The sequence below is a fragment of the Pinus tabuliformis genome, chromosome 8 (assembly GCF_031772625.1).
Source record: "Pinus tabuliformis cultivar Carrire ecotype Pingquan chromosome 8, CPIR1, whole genome shotgun sequence".
Taxonomy (NCBI): Eukaryota; Viridiplantae; Streptophyta; class Pinopsida; order Pinales; family Pinaceae; genus Pinus; species Pinus tabuliformis.
Window position 1 is genome coordinate 1880550214 of NC_142294.1, and position 17917 is coordinate 1880568130.

Genomic DNA, 17917 nt, shown 5'->3' on the forward strand with positions numbered 1-17917 from the left:
TATGGGGTTCTTCAAAAGACTATTTGAGAACCCCTTTGCACAAACCAACCTGCCCCTTCTATTTTCCTCAGAGTCACAGTTCCTATCCAGTTGGCTTTTTTTTATGGTGCATCCCAAGATCACCATTGTGGTGGAGGTGCTTATATTATTCAACGGGGATCATCTGCATTCCATATTTGGGCAAATTTTAGTGGTGGAACTAACACAAAGGATGAGGTCTATGCATGCTGGGCCCTTCTTTATTTTGCAATCCATATGCATCTTACAACTCTACAGGTTTTCCGTGACTCAAAAGGTGTCAATGATGGGATCACTGCAAACAACAATCTGCAGCTTGCAAGTCTGAGGCACTGGATGGACAGAATAACAGCTCTGAAAATTTCACTCTCCTACCTTTCACCATATCCACAGAGTGGAACAGACAGGCGGATTCTCTAAGGCTATCAGTGAGGAAATGGGTTTCATTTTCTTTGAAGAAAGGATGGGTCATGAAATCTTAAAAAGTGGTCGCCTTTCCATTGCCTCAAAAGATCCCTTTGCAAGTGAACAGCAGAGTCTTCAGCAGGAGATCCTACTCGAAATTCAGGAATGAACTTAGACTGCTACAGCAACCAGTGCGACGTTGCTCCATCCGCCAGTCATCCAACTCTCACTTTTTGATTTCATGTTCAGACAGAAATTTTGGATTATAAATCTGTCATATATTTAGCACACTTAACAAGGATGTGGGCAGAATAGTTCTAATGCATCAGCAGAGAACTCTTTTAACCCTTTGTTGAAAACTTGAGAATACCGATTCCATCTTTTTTGTTGCCTTGCTCTCCAAGCCTTGTTTACTGCTGTATATAGCTGTAGTTTTTTTGTGATCTACTGACTTCACAAGGCTATATGCTATAAGATTATGCTAATGTACTCCTTTCTCAATCAATATAATGGATGCTTTTTTCTTTATGGAAAAAAAACTAAGACTCATCAGGCTTTATAGTGTAAATTAGAGAATAGCGGTAATGATCTTGGCTAGAGAATAAGCATATTTGTTAATAATCTATGATGATATCTTAGATTCAACCTGGACGAGTATAAAGTTTTGGAAATTAAATTGTGAGATGAGTTTTGGCAGTGTTTTATATGAAAACAACATATCGCGTTTATTCAGATATACCAGAAAATGAATCGTTTGAATATACATGGGCATGACAGGCTAGATCAAGGATGGACATTTTTATAATTATATTTACAGTCAAAAACCATTATTTGATTGAATTCTAATGTACTGTAAATAAACAACAACGTGGCGGTACTTGCCAATGAAGTATCAACCAGATACTTGTCAACCACCAGCTATTTGACAACCTTCCCGAGCACCAGACATGAATAACAATTTAAAGAGGGGTTTAAACAACAATTAATTTGACAATTACCCACCATACACATCACCTGTTTGACTGTCAATGCTCAACCAGCTCAACTCTTCGCATGAAAAACGGTCCCAAAAAATCTTTTGTAACGATTAGTCTTTGTACATCAACTAGACACAGTTGGCTCCTTCTCAGCATCCCCATTGGCCACATCTATCAAAGCATGGGAACATATGATAGAATTTAGGAAAAAAAAACATTTCTCCCTTAAACATCAGGACATTCCAGCCATCATATTGTGTTAAACAAAAGTGAGTAAATTATATTAAAAGCAAAACAGTAACCTAATTGGAAGAAGGTCCTCTTCTTCAAAGAAGCACTCAAATCTGAAGAAGGTCCTCTTCCTCAAGGTTGTAAACAAGAATTACACCACAAAAAAAAACACAAACAACCTAATTAAGAGCAGGTTCTTTTCCTCACAATTCACAAACAAAACAAACAAGGAGCAACCTAACTAGAAATAGGTCATTTTCCTTCCATTTCAAAAACAAAACAAACAACCTAATTGGACGAAGGTCTTATTCCTCAAAGTTAGAAACAGCATTTTCATTCAGATAACTTGCAAGTTCGGCCCTTCCAACTTTCACTTTGCATTATCTTATACAAAGGAGAGTTCCATTCAAGGCATTGGTTTTTCTTGTATTCTTTCCATTCTGCCCACCACATCATGAAGCTGCTTTCTTCCATAAAAACATCAGCAGAAATGCTGCAACTATTGATCATTCTTGTCGCATTATTTTCAAACTCTTCAAGACATTCTAGCTCTTGGTGTTGGCCTTGTTTGAGATTTGCCAATTCTTTCAAAGCCTCTTCTACATGTGCCCAAAAGCAAGAGTCCTGAGTGAGTGATGCAAGCTTTGTGCGAGCTTTCTGACCTCTTGAACTATGAGTTTCTTCTTTATCTTCCATCCATTTCTGAAAAACTTTATGACGAGTGGGTCTTCCATCTTGAAGATAATTGCCGTTTCCCTTAGATGTGGAATAATAATGTGCAATATCCAGAGGCTCTACAAGCCTGCTATAGGTAATCCCAGCATATATCCACTTATTTTTGGATTGGAAATCACTTGGCAACTCATGATTCTTGTACTTTTCAATAATATCATCCCAAAATAACGCAAGTTTTACCCTACGCAAATTAGCATTGATATCCTTCTTGTCACGTTTCTTGAAAGAATCATAATATGTGATGCCGTATTCCTTCTCACAACGCTCTTTATACCACTCAAGCTGTGCCATATTACATTGTGCCTCACTTAATGCAATAGCTAGCTTAGCAACGTTTGTGCTATGCTTGTTTTCAATATTTCCTGCTTTTTGTAGGGCAATCCGTGCATGATCATTCTGCACAGAGTTGGCATCACCAAATCAAGAACACATGTCAAATATCAATTAGTTTGACTAAACGGGAAAAAACAAAATTAGAAGATGAAAAACAACGCTGCATTAAAATCTAATATCAAATCTTACACAATAAGAAACAAGCAGAACTTCTAAATTAGCTGATAGGATGGCCTCCAATTCTTATCAATGACACAATGGACATAAATGATAAGCTACACACTTTTTTATATACTCTGTTCATTGCAGAGAGCTCAAGAGTTCAGACTAGCAAAAAAAACAAAATTCACAGCAAAGATTGGCAGTTCATCAGACTGAAATATTGTTGCATTGAGAGAAGCTACGAGCTTTATGTCCTAGATTGGGGAGATGATCATTTGAGTGTCTACATGTATAACGTTTTTGTGAACATTAAAAATGACACACATACACACTAGCATAGCATATATCTATATTAAAATTAATCCTGGATTTTTAGATATAAAGAGATTTGCCTCTCGAATTTTTTTTTATTCTTCTTAGTGTTGGGTGTAAACATCGATTTATGTTAGTCCATAATATTTTTAAGGCATCTTACTTACATAAACACTAACTGAGGAACAAAAACGTTAAAATCACCTGAGCTCCAACATCAATAGCTTCTAGTTGCAATGAGATTCCCATCTCGTAAGAAGACTCTGAATCAGGATTTGCAATTCTACTCCCACTTATGGATTTTTCTCTGACATATTTCAAAACAGAACCATATCCTATATGTTCTGAAAAACAGTCCTGTGCAGTCTTATCAGAGGCATTTTCATGGTTCAGCACTGTCAAATGAAGCATCTTTAAAATGGTCTCAGAATTGTCAGTACAAGCTGCACCTTCGCTTGAACAAAACATGTATGTGCCAAAAGGTCTGTATGGGCTTCTTTTGATAACCCCATTTAACTCCCTTAGAGAATCAAAGCCATAGTTTGCTACTGTATACGTATACTGCAGGACAATATTAAGAAAAGTCCTACATGCATCTTGAATAAAAGAATCAGGCACATTTTTACTGTCATTGGCCATCACAACCTGCCAATAAGGAAAAACAGCAATCAACGGCTCAGCAATTGACTCAAATGGTGCAAGGAGCATCCGAGGAACAATATCATGCTTGGAAACCACGTGACAAAAGTTGCCCCCCAATTCTCACGCCCAACTGTATCAACAAGTCTAACATCTCCCACTAAAGGAGAACCAAATGTTATACAAAAAAGAGAGCTTTGCCTCAGCCTCTTTTCCAGTGCCCATAATGTGGCCAAGGTTGCAACTGACCCTCCCAATGAATGACCCACAAATATAATGGGTTTAATTTTCCTTTTCTTGGAGTCCATGTAAGTCTGCAACTGATTGATCAGGGAAAACATCAACACAATGTTACTTTTCCTTTCTCCAAAAGTTTAATCTCTAACTAGTAATAAGTTGAGAAGTAAACCTTCATTTTATGAAACTAAGATCACTTTCCCCTGACAGTTGCCCTCGGGTAAATTAATTTACCTGTGCTTGGAAATCTGTATTCTCCATAATATGCAGGAACAACTTAAGAGCTCCCTGATGGACGAAGGCTGGTTGGTCGTCGTTACCCTTGAAGTTACCAGAGAAGACCTTGTTGCCATTTTGTATATTGCTCTCTCCATATTTGCTCTCTTTGACAATGAAGCCTTCTATTTGATGAAAGGAAGGGAAGGCAACATACACAATTCCTTCATACTCATTCAGAATAAAAGTCTTTGCATTGTTTGCAAGAAGTGACACTTGCCAAGCCTTGGAAAGTATTCCGCATGAAGCAAGGAAAGTTGCAATCTCCTGTCCAACGCTGAACCTGCAACAACACTTCTGTCAATTAGCCCCATATGGGCACCGGAGAATGGACACCTCTCGATATATATAAAGTTTTGCAAGTCGGAAGATATGGACAATGGACAAATGAGCTCTAAACCCTTCTCAATTCAGGTTTGTGTCCATTAAATATGTCAGTTTTGCCGCTCAGAAGATTGAAGAAGATGAATCAATTCAACAAAAATACAATAATACCTTCATCACCTGGGATATATATATATATATGAAAAAAGCACGGTATAAAATTATACATCACCCTGAAGCCATTTGGCTTGCCAAAAACTGTTAGGTCAAAGATCAGATTAGGACCTGCCATTACCACTATGATCAAATTTCCTTTAATAAATACAGATCAGAACATTGTGGTGCTTGAAATTTCTGGAAATTGAACTGGGAGTGACATTTCCATTACCAAATACAGACCAGAACGTTGCGGTGCTTGAAATTTCTGGAATTTGAACTGAAAGTGAGTATTGGGCGATTCAAAACTCACATACAGTTCAATCTCCAGAAATTTCATAGACCATGATCATGATTAATTGGTGAAAGCTCTCAGAATATTACCAATGTCATAATATTTCAATTAGAAACTTAAACATGTCATTGGTGAAAATTGAATTGAACATAGGTAGAAAGTTTAAGAATAATTTCTCCAAACCACCAAAGCGAGACCGAGACCGAGACCGAGTAAACATCCTAACTGTAAAAACCTTCATACTCCGACCACAACATTACTTATTACTCTGCCATTCAAAAGTACAAAACAAATGTAAGTAATTTCTTCGCGTCAAGAAACAAAAAGTATCCAAAGGTCACTCCACTGAAAAATCCAATTTATTAGCCTTGGTTACGCTCTAATACAGAATCATTCTCCTAGATTGCTCAGTCGGAAGCACTTTAGTAGGGACATTGATCCTGCAATATTTCTAAAGGCTTAAGAAAAAGATTTTTGAGTAGGTGAAGCACGTCATGCTTAACAGGCACCGATATTGTGACTGTGAAATGCGAAGACTGCACCAACAGCTTGAATCAAAACACATTGCAGTCCACACCCAAAGAAAAAGGTTATTCCAAAATAGACCATTTTTTTCAGTTTCTTCTGTCCTAGCATAATCTGAACCTTAATTTACCTTTAAAAACTCAGAGTTTCTCCAAAAACACACATTAAACTTCCTACCAAAATGCCATCTTCATCTTCTCCCACAAAAAAAAAAAAAATTCTGCTATTGCTCAATTCTTAACTTGTAAACTCATTCCTAATTGACCTAAATAGTTTCAGGTTTGACAGAAGATCAAAATGTAAATAAAAGAACAATATGTTCCAAAAAGAAAATGATTTTCCAAGCCAATCCTTACCGTGGGGGAGGCAAGTCTGACTCCATCGTCTCTCATGCTGTAGAGTTTGCTTCGCGTCGTTGTTGGATTTAAAGGCTGAGAATTCCTTACAATGCATAGTGGATGTCTAAATTTACATAAAAGTGAAGAAGCCCAGAAATTTCCAGGAAAAGCAGAGGAACCTGATTGTCTGACTCGGGCATCTGATGGGCGTGCAACAAAGTCAGCTTGCATGTCGTATGCCTCGAATGCACAGTAGAGTTGCTGTTGTTTATCAAAACACAGATTTTTTCATGGCTCTTTCATGGAAGCCGTCCAGGCAACATAGTATTTTCGTGGTTGCTTCATGGAACCTGTCAGGGAAACATAGTAACAGCATAATTTGTGGATTGATTTAATGGAACAATTTCACATTAAAACTTATAGTAACAGCATAATTTGTGGATTGATTTAATGGAAAAATTTCACATTAAAACTTATAATTCTCAGTTAATAGAAAATGTTTATCCAATAAGAAGAAAATAATTTATATTTCTGCAATTTTTCTGGCGTGAAAAAGAAGGTATCACGAAAGTCACTTGGATCAATTATTTTATATTTTAACATAATCTAAGAAGTGGACCTTTCATTGTACGGAGTATAATAAAAATTAGTAAAAATAAAAGTTGTTAATCACTTTAAAGTTAATATTGTAATTATGGAAAGTAAGTGCTGTTTTTGTCCAAGACTCCTTTGTTGGTGGTGCTCAAGTTTTACAAGTTATTTTCAGAATTGATTCATTCCTTAAACTCTAAATGTTACAACTATTTTAAAATGTAAAACAAGTGTTTTTTTTCATTTCTCTAATAGTTAGAATTGGGCCTCGTTGGAACATTGGCATAGGAGTGGAATTCCTTCATAAAAGAGTCAAACATCAACGATGTTGGTTTAAATAACGCACTCCACGTTTTGTAATTTTTACAACACTTGTAGAATCTGAATTGTTGTCACAGAGTGTACAACCTGAGCTATTGGAAATTGGCTGCTATATTATTTAATGCAAGGATTAAAACACAACACAAACAGAGAGTAATTCGAGTTTGCTCACTAGAGCATAGAAAGGGATTCAAATATCTTTTTATTCATTCAAAATGAATTATTAAGTACAAGTACTCAGATTACATAACAATGCCCTCAGAGCATTTGAATTTCCTACGTTGTTACACAACAACACCATGCACAACCACTAGACACCTTCCTAACTCATATAAGAGTCAATCACACTCTCTGAAAATCATGCAGCACCCAAACCAACCCCAACAAACCAACAACCAAACATCCAAGAGCTGAGAGGCAAAATCCAAAAGCCTAAATGCAGAGGAAGAAAAAAAGTTCCCTTTCCTTCCTTATTCCTTCCATTTATCCTCATGTTGCCGACCTCTTCATATTCCACTGAAATAAATCGCTTCCATGTCGCTGACCTCTTCATCTTCCAAAATTGAACTGATCACCTCTTCTCAGAATGCAAACAAACAAAATTTGTAACTTATATCTCATTCTCGCAGCGCATTTAACAAGGATTGTCTTGTTGCAGCACAACTAAACAACTGTTTTTTCTATGTGTTAGTAACTCCACACAACATGAGTATTAACGCACGATCCTGGAAGTATCAACAACTCGAGAGAAATTGTCACTTTGATAAAATGTAACTATAGGAGTAGCAACAACTACCAACTGGGTGTATCGACACTTAACATAATAGGTGTATCAAATAATTGAAAACATATGGGATTAACAACACTTATTACAAACTCAACAGAAAATTGTTTTTGGTTGATGAGGATTTCTCGAGGCCAAGGATGCTCCTGCATCAAATACCCTTGCTAAGAAAATATGAGCTACCATCTCATGTGGCATTTCATTGAGAGATTGAAGTCCCTTGCAGGTGTGCTTGATCTTGCTCAATCACCCACGACACATCTTCAGATCCCCTGTTTCTCCATTTGACAAAATACTCCAAATACTCCGTGTGGAGAGTCTTCATTTCAACCTGGTGGTCAAAATTTCTTCCACTTCTTTGACATGTTTGACTGGTAACTATTTCTTCCACTCAACAGGCGTACTTATCTCTTCACTACTTTCTCCCTCACAAAATTCATATAGATTAGCTACATTGAATATCGAAGAGATATCCAAGTCTCTCAACAGCTCTAGCTTGTAGGCATTTTCAGAATTTTTTCGAAGAATTTTGTATGGGCCTATTTTCTTATATTTTAACTTGTTGTAGCTACCCCTAAGAAATCTCTTTTTTTTTTCCGCATATGTGCCATTACCAAATCTCCTTCAGCGAACACCTTTGCTCTTATTTTCGAATCTTCCTTCTCTTTATACGTATCATTACTTTGTTGCAATATTTTCTTCACCTTTTCGTGTATCAGTTGCATGTTGGTTGCAAAATAGCTTGCATAAGCATTCTTCTTTTCCCCCAAATATGGAAATTGTATTAGGTCCACAATACCCGTCGATGACCGCTCATAAATAATTTGAAATGGACTCTTACCAGTGGATCTGTTCAACGAGTCATTGTATGAAAACTCTTCCTGGACCTAGACCATGTTCCACTGGTTAGGATTCTCAACACTCAAACTTCTTAGAAAATTCCCAAGACTCTTGTTCACTACTTTAGTCTATCCATCTATTTGTGAATGATAGGTTGAACTATATAACAATTTAGATCACATCTTCTTCGACATAGTTCCCCAAAAGCGACCCAAAAATATTCTATCTTTTTCCGAAGTAATGGTTCTTGGCAACCCATGAAGCCTCACTATTTCTTTGAAGAATAAAACATCCACTTTAGTAGCACCACTTGTCCTCTTTCATGCTATGAAATGTGTCATTTTCAAAAACCTATCTACAACAACCATCACTGAATCATGCTTCCTCTATGTCCTTAGTAGTCCCAATACAAAGTCCATGCTCACATCTTCTGATTTGGATTTAAATACGAACACAACAAATTACACAGATAACCATAAACACAGAGATGTAGTGGAAATAACACTTCATTTCATTAATGTAAAATATTGAAATATGCTTACGAACAGAAATGGAAATAAACTAGCTAGGGCAATGGTAGCTTATCTTTGAGAAGAGATGTGGCAGCTACATGCCTCTAAACTATGTTACAATGAGGCTAGAAGGCCTTTTTTATTGTTGAGAAACAATGGAAAACCCTAAACTACCAAAAACTTAACCCTAGAAGATGAAACACCAAACTGTGGGCTCCGCTTGGGTAAATTGGTATATCAACTTCCTAGGGTCATAACTTTGGCATATGATCTCCATTTGATGCACACAATATCTCGTTAGAAAGATATATCTGAGAACTACAACTTTGAGAAGAGCAACATCGGTCCATGGACGCATGTTGCTCCTAATATTCCCAAAAAACATTGTTTAGGGCCTCAAAACGGCTCCTGAAGTTCAGGACCTGAAAAAATTGCTAAAAATAGTAAGTTGTGATACAATTAAGGAAACTGAAAAATCTGAGAGAAAAAATGGTGGGGGTCCAAGTGGACTTGGCAGGTGGTCGCCAATATCCACCTGGACCATTCCTCCCCCCTTAGGAAGCAATGGTCCCCATTGCATTGAGTTCCTCCATGAGATGAGGAAACTTCTGCTAAACTTGGTCCCTGGTGATCCACTTGCCCTGGTGAAAGAGTTGGCCTGCTTTAGCAACTCGATACAATTGGATATTCTGTTGGCAAGTGTGCTTGATCTGTGTGTCCATGATCTGATCATTTGCAGCTTGTTCCATGCAACCTAGATTTAATTTTGTGGGTGTGAGCTGTTCTACAATGTCGGATGTGTCTAGTAATGGTGGAAAGTATGGCCAAAGGTGGTCCACATTGAACACTGGGTGCAGGCCAAGGAATGGGGAAATTCTGAGCTCAAATGCATTGTCTCCCACAACCTTGGTAATGGTGTAAGGACCATATAGGAGTGGTCTCAATTTCTGATAGTCTCCGGTAAGGCATTCCATTTGCAAATGCAACCAGACTTTGTTGCCCACCTGAAACTTGTGTGGCACCCAATGTTGATCATGTCGCTGCTTGTACTTGGAATTTTATTTCTCCAGAATGTCATGGACCTGCTGGTGAATATGTTGGATGTGCTCAATGAAGCTGGTTTCCTTATCTGTTTTGGACTGGACATGAGCCAAATCTATGTGAGTAGCTGCAAATGGCATGGCCACATCAATGGGACATGGTAGCTGGAATCCCAAGCCCACATGAAAATGGCTATGGCCAGTCGAGCTATGAAGAGCTCAGTTGTAGCTGTGTTGAACATAGGGGAGGCTCTCGTCCCATGTGTGTGGATGCTTTGAGTTGTACATGCACAGAATGTGTACAATCATCCTATTGAAAACCTCTGTCTAGCCATCAATTTGAGGATGGAAGGCTGTGGACTTAGTGAGTTTGGTGTCCAGCATCGACCAGAGATTGGACCAAAATGTACTGAGGAACTGACTGTCCCAATCTGACATGATAGACAGAGGGATCCCAAAGTGCACCTACACTCATTCAAAGAAAAGTTTAGCAGTGGCTTCTGCTGTGATATTCTTCTTACAAGCCGCCATAATGGCCATCTTCGAGAACTTGTCGACAACCACAAAAACACAGTCGTTTCCATGCTTAGTGGAATGAAGGCCTGACATGTAATCCATGGAGATGGATTCCCAAGGTCGAGTAGGGGTAGGAAGCGGGGTATAGAGGCCTTGGTTTTTGATGGTCAGTTTGGCAATGGTGTAGGCAGTGCATGATCTGATGTACTTCCCAACATCCTATCGAAGATTTGGCCAATAGAAATACTTTTGCAATACTACCACCGTTTTCTCAACCCAAAAATGCCCAGCAGCTCAACTGTAGTGTGCTTCCCAAATCATCTTGGCATGCTCGCTTGAAGGAATACAAAGGTGACCTAGGTGGCATAACAGGGCATCTTAGAGGTGAAAATCTAGAACATGCTGACCCTCCAAGAGTGTCTGGTATGTGTGGTCGAATTCTGGGTCACTTTTATAGAGAAGTAGCCAATCAGAAGTCTCATGCCCACAAGAGTTGAGCACGATGGTTAATGCCATGATCGGTGGTCGACTGAGGCAATCTGCAACATTATTGGTGTTGTCCTTCTTATACTTGATATTCAAATGGAATTGTTGCAGGTATGTAGACCACTTCTGATGGCGATCATTCTGCAATTTTCCTTAGGTCTGTATGAACTGCAAGGGTCGGTGGTCTGTGTGGATGACTGTTTCCTTACCCAAAATGTAATGCTTCCATTTTCGGCAGGCCTACACAATGGAATACATCTCTTTGTCATAAGTGGGATACTTCTAGACTGTTTTTGAAAGTGTCTCACTGTGATATGCCACTAGATGCCCGTGTTGAGTAAGGACTGCCCCAATAGCATAGTTAGAGGCATCTATCTCAACCTCAAATGGTTGTTACAAATCTGGTAACGCGAGAACTGGTGTCGTGCAGAGGCGATCTTTCAACTCTGTGAATGCCTTCTATTGAGATTCAGACCAAAAGAATTTTTCTTTCGCTCCTCCCTTGGTGACTTGACTCAAGGGCGAAGTGATATGGGAAAACCCCAACACGAACCTGTGGTAGAAGTTGGCAAGACCTAGAAAGCTATGGAGCTCTGTCAGAATGGTTGGAGATGGCCAATCCCGAATGACTTGGATCTTGACTGGATCCACATGCACCCGTTGTTCATCAATAATGTATCCCAGATACTAAACCTGGGTCATGCCAAAAGTGCATTTCTCCAAATTGGCACATAGCTTGTGTTGCTGCAGCGTTTGGAGAACCTGTCGGATGTGGTGGAGGTACTCTTCCCAACTCTGGCTGAAGATCAAGATGTCTTCCAAGTATACCACTACAAATGAGGTGGTGAATGGATGCAAGATGTCATCCATTAGCCTCCTGAAGGTTGTAGGAGCATTCGTCAATCCAAAAAGCATAACCAACCATTCGAAAAGGCCCTCCTTGGCTTTGAAGGCAGTCTTCCACATGTCAGAGGGTTCGATTGGTACCTGGTGATATCCTGACTTCAAATCGATCTTGCTGAAATATTTTTCCCCCTTTAGTTGGTTCAGGAGGTCATCAATCTGCGGGATCGGGTAACTATTACGGACAATGATCTTGTTCAGTGCCCAATAGTCAATACAGAGTCTCCAAGTCCCATCCTTCTTCTGTACCAACACGATCTGGCTCCCATAGGACGAATAACTCAAATGGATGTGACCTATCTGCAGCATCTCCTGAATCTACCTCTTGATTTCATCGTTCTCCAGAACGGAGCACCGATATATTGGTCCATTGGGCAGCGGCGCATCTAGGGTCAGATTGATGGATTGCTTGACCTGACAGTGCAAAGGAAACCCTGCGGGGGAGGTGAATATGTCCTCGTACTCCTCCACAACCTTGTCCATTTGTAGTTGTCGTGCGGATGGTCCTTGTCTGGAGGTCGTGGCCACCGTCTTCTTCTTTCCTTGAGGGCGTATCATCGGGAAAACAAATTTCCCGTTTTGGAAATGAGCTTACTGCATTGTTTTGCAGTAACCAAAGAGATGGCGGTAGGCGGTGCTACCTCCGATATCTTGTACAACTTATTTCCCAATGTAACAATAAAAACACAGGGGCCTTGATTCATACACAACATGTCGCTTCCACAAGTATGGTTGTCCTAATAATACATCACAAACTTCAAGGGGATTAATGTCACACAATACCTCATCTGTGAAGGGCTTGATGTTGTATGGAAGGCGACACTGCTGGCTCACACGAAGATCTCATCCTTGGTGAAGCCCCCCGATGATGTACAGTTGTGGATGCACTGTGGTCGATAAGCCCAACCGTTTCACGACCTATACCGAAATGAGGCTCTTTTGGCTCCCACTGTCGACAATGAATTGTAGCAGGGAGCCCTTTACCCTCATATGGGAGTGGAAGAGATGCTCCTCCTCCTCTGGATCTTCGGGTTCCTCCTTCTGTATCTTCGTGGTGGCAACAATGGCATTGGGCTCCGCATCGATAATCTACTTCCCTTTGTCATTCCCCTTGTCGGGTTCTGACTCAAAGTCGGAACATGCATCTGATTCTGAAAACTTTAGCTCGGCCACCAGTGACTGCTTGGGCTAACACTCACTTGTGTTGTGAGTGGAGCTTTTATGGAACTCACACCACTTTCCCGTGTCCTTTTTCGGCTTCACAGTGTTGTTCTTTTCTTGCAGGTTTGGTAGGTTGTCTTGGGTCATCCCACCTTGGCTTTGTCCTTTATTCTGTGGTTTGGGGGCACCTTTCCCTTGCTTCGAATTCACAGATCCAAAGTCTTTCTTCTTCTGTTTAAACTTTTGCTCAACCTTGACGACATATCAGTATGTCGTGCCGAGCAAGGGGATGTTCAGGAATTCTATTTCCTCCTAGATGTACTTGTGTAGGCAGCCACGATATTTGAGTACCAAATTCTACTCCGAATCTTTGATACCCAACTTTGTGCGAAGGGTATGGAAAATATTAGTAAACTATGGCATGTCTTGGTCCCTTCCTTGCTGCAGCGTGGTCCACTTTATGTATTTATCCTCATAGTTTTTGATAGGGTAGTACTGCTCCTTGATGGCATCCCAGAATGAATCCCAAGTGGGTGCGACTGAAAATAGTGAGCTTGACTTTCATCCTTCAGCTCGCAGTAGGTTTCCCACTAGTCCTCCCAAAGCTGGGAGCAACATCGGTCCCAGCTTTCCCAAAAAATGTCGTTTAGGTCCTCAAAATGGCTCCGGAAGTTCAGGACCCGAAAAACTACTAAAAATAGTAAGTTGTGATACAATTAAGGAAACTGAAAAAGCTGAGAGAAACAATGGTGGGGGTCCAAGTGGACTTGGCAGGTGGCCACCAATATCCGCCTGGATCATTCCTCCCCCCTTAGGAATCAATGGTTCCCATTGCATTGAGTTCCTCCATGAGATGAGGAAACTTCTGCTGAACTTGGTCCCTGGTGAGCCACTTTCCCTGGTGAAGGAGTTGGCCTGCGTTGGCCACTCGATACAGTTGGATATTCTATTGGCGAGTGTGCTTGATCTATGTTTCCATGATATGATCATTTGCAGCTTGTTCCATGCAATCTGGATTTAATTCTGTGGGTGTGAGCTGTTTTGCAAAGTTGGATGTGTCTAGTAATGGTGGAAAGTATGGCCAAAGGCGGTCCACATTGAACACTAGGTGCAGGCCAAGGAATGGGGGAATGTTGAGCTCAAATGCATTGTCTCCCACATCCTTGGTAATGGTGTAAGGACCATATTGGAGTGGTCTTAGTTTCTGATAGGCTCTGGTAAGGCGTTCCCTTTGCAAATGCAACCAGACTTTGTTGCCCACCTGAAACTTGTGTGGCACCCAATGTTGATCATGTCGCTACCTGTACTTGGCATTTGATTTCTCTAGAATGTCATGGACCTACTGGAGAATATGTTGGATATGCTCAATGAAGCTAGTTTCCTTATCTGTTTCGGACTGGACATGAGCTGAATTTGTGTGAGTAGCTACAAATGGCATGGTCAGATCAATGGGACATAGTGGCTAGAATCCCATGCCCAGATGAAAAGGGTTGTGGCCAGTCGAACTGTGAAGAGCTTGGTTGTAGCTGTGCTGAACATAGGGGAGGCTCTCGTCCCATGTGCATGGATGCTTTGAGTTGTACATGCGCAAAATGTGTACAATCATCCTATTGACAACCTCTGTCTAGCCATCAGTTTGAGGATGGAAGGCTTTGGACTTAGTGAGTTTGGTGTCCAACATCGACCAGAGACTGGACCAAAATGTATTGAGGAACTGACTATCCTGATCTGAGATGATAGATTGAGGGATCCAAAAGTGCACCCACACTCGTTCAAAGAAGAGTTTAGCAGTGGCTTCTACTATGATATTCTTCTTATACGCTGCCATAATGGCCATCTTCGAGAACCTGTCGACGACCACAAAAACACAGTCATTTCCATGCTTAGTGGAAGGAAGGCCTGACATGTAATCCATGGAGATGGATTCACAAGGTCGACTACGGGTAGGCAGCGGGGTATAGAGGCCTTGCTTCTTGATGGTCGGTTTGGCAATGGTACAGGCAGTGCATGATCTGATGTACTTCCCGACATCCTGTCGAAGATTTGGCTAATAGAAATGCTTTTGCAGTACTGCCACCATTTTCTCGACCCTGCAATGCCCAATAGCCCGATTATAGTGTGCTTCCCAAATCATCTTGGCACGCTCGCTTGAAAGAACACAAAGGTGACCCAGGTGGCATAACAAGGCATCCTAGAGGTGAAAATCTGGAACATGCCAACCATCCAAGAGTGTCTGGTATGTGTGGCCGAATTCTGGGTCACTTTTTGTAGAGAAGTCGCCAATCAGAAGTCTCGTGCCCAAAAGAGTTGAACATGGTGGTTAATTCAATGATTGATGATCGACTGAGGAAATATGCAACATTATTGGTGCTGCCCTTCTTATACTTGATATTCAAATGGAATTGTTGCAGGTATGTAGACCACTTCTGATGGTGATCATTCTATAATTTCCCATGGGTTTGTATGAACTGCAAGGGTCGGTGGTCTGTGTGGATGACCGTTTCCTTCCCCAAAATGTAGCGGTTCCATTTTCGGTAGACCTGCACAATGGAATACATCTCTTTGTCATAAGTGGGATACTTTTGAACTGTGTCTGAAAGTGTCTCATTGTGATATGCCACTAGATGCCCATGTTGAGTAAGGACTGCCCCAATAGCATAGTCAGAGGCATCTGTCTCGACCTCAAATGGTTGTTGCAAATCTGGTAACGCGAGAACTGGTGCTATGCAGAGGTGATCTTTCAACTCTGTGAATGCCTTCTATTGAGATTCAGACCAAAAGAATTTTGCTTTCGCTCCTCCCTTAGTGACCTGACTCAAGGGCCAAGTGATATGAGAAAACCCCAACACGAACCTGCGGTAGAAGTTGGCAAGACCTAGAAAGCTGCAAAGCTCTGTCAGAGTGGTTGGAGATGGCCAAACCCAAATGACTTGGATCTTGGTTGGATCCACATGCATCCCCTATTCATCAATAATGAATCCCAACTACTAAACCTGGGTCATGCCAAAAGTGCATTTCTCCAAATCGGCACATATCTTGTGTTGTCGTAGTGTTTAGAGAACCTGTCGAAGGTGGTGGAGGTGCTCTTCCCAACTCTGGCTGAAGATCAGGATGTCATCCAAGTATACCACTACAAATGAGTCGGTGAATGGCCACAAGATGTAATCCATTAGCCTCATGAAGGTTGCAGTAGCATTCGTCAATCTGAAAGGCATAACCAACCATTCGAAAAGGCCCTCCTTGGCTTTGAAGGTAGTCTTACACACATTAGAGGGTTCAATTGGTACCTGGTGATATCTTGACTTCAAATCAATATTTCTAAAATATTTTTCCCCCTTTAGTTGGTCCAGTAGGTCATCAATCCACAGGATCGGGTAGTTATTATAAACAGTGATCTTGTTCAGCGCCCGCTAGTCAATACAGAGTTTCCAAGTCCCATCCTTCTTCTGTACCAACACGATCAGGCTCCCACAGGGCGATGAACTCGGAAGGATGTTACCATTCTGCAGAAGCTCCTGAATCTACCTCTTGATTTCATCGTCCTCCAGAACAAAGTGCCAATAGATTGGTCCATTGGGCAGTGACACACCTGGGGTCAGATCGATGGAGTGCTTGACCTGACAGTGCAGAGGAACCCCTACGGGGGAGGTGAATATGTCCTCGTACTCCTCCATGACCTTATCCATCCGTAGTTGTCGTGCGAAGGGTCCCTGTTTGGAGGTCGTGGCCACCGTCTTCTTCTTCCCTTGAGGGTGTATCATCAGGAAAACAAATTTCCCAGTTTTGGAAATGAGCTTACTACATTGTTTTGTAGTAACCAAAGAGATGGTGGTAGGCGGTGCTACCTTCGGTATCATGTACAACTAATTACCCAATGTAACAATAACAGCGCAAGGGCCTTGATTCATACACATCATGTCGCTTCCATAAGTATGGTTGTCCTAATAATACATCACAAACTTCAAGGGGAGCAATGTCACACAATACCTCTTCTGTGAAGGGTTTGATGTTGTATGGAAGGTGACACTCCTGGATCATGCGAAGATCTCATCCTTGGTGAAGCCACCCGATGATGTATAGTTGTGGATGTGTTGTGGTCAGTAAGACCAACTGCTTCACGACCTATGCCGAAATTAGGTTCTCTTGGCTCCCGCTGTCAACAATGGACTGTAGCAGGGAGCCCTTTACCCACATCTGGGAGTGGAAGAGATGCTTCTCCTCCTCTGGATCTTCGGGTTCCTCCTTCTATATCTTCGTGGTGGCAACGGTGGCATTGGGCTTCACATCAATAATTTGCTTCCCTTTGTCATTCCCCTTGTCGGGTTCTGAGTCAGAGTCAGAACATGCATCTGATTCTAAAACCTTTAGCTCGACTGCCAGTGACTGCTTGGCCTGACACTCACTTGTGTTGTGAGTGGATCTTTTATGGAAACCACACCACTTTCCCGTGTCCTTTTTCATCTTCACGGTGTTGTTCTTTGCTTGTAGGTTTGGTGGGTTGTCTTGGGCCATCCTGCCTTGGCTTTGTCCTTTTTTCTATGGTTTGTGGGCACCTTTCCCTTCCTTCAAATTCGCAGATCCAAAGTCTCGCTTCTTCTGTTTAAACTTTTGCTCGACCTTGACGGCATATCGGTAAGTCGTGCCGAGCGAGGGGATGTTCAGGAATTCTATTTCTTCCTGGATGTAGTTGTGTAGGCAGTCACGGTATTTGAGTACCAAATTCTGCTCCGAATCTTTGATACCCAACTTTGTGCGAAGGGTATGGAGAATATTAGTAAACTTTGGCACGTCTTGGTGCCT

The 17917-nt window shown here is 41.1% G+C and overlaps 1 pseudogene across 1 annotated transcript; it reads right to left on the reverse strand.

Annotated features, from left to right (window-relative positions):
- Window positions 1-1654: 1654 nt before the first annotated feature.
- Window positions 1655-6414, reverse strand: LOC149243902 (lipase-like PAD4; annotated as a pseudogene). The gene is made up of 4 exons (XR_016246713.1): window positions 5982-6414; window positions 4284-4608; window positions 3378-4132; window positions 1655-2762 (listed from the first exon to the last, which is right to left on the reverse strand). The product of XR_016246713.1 is annotated as a lipase-like PAD4 (transcript).
- Window positions 6415-17917: the final 11503 nt, after the last annotated feature.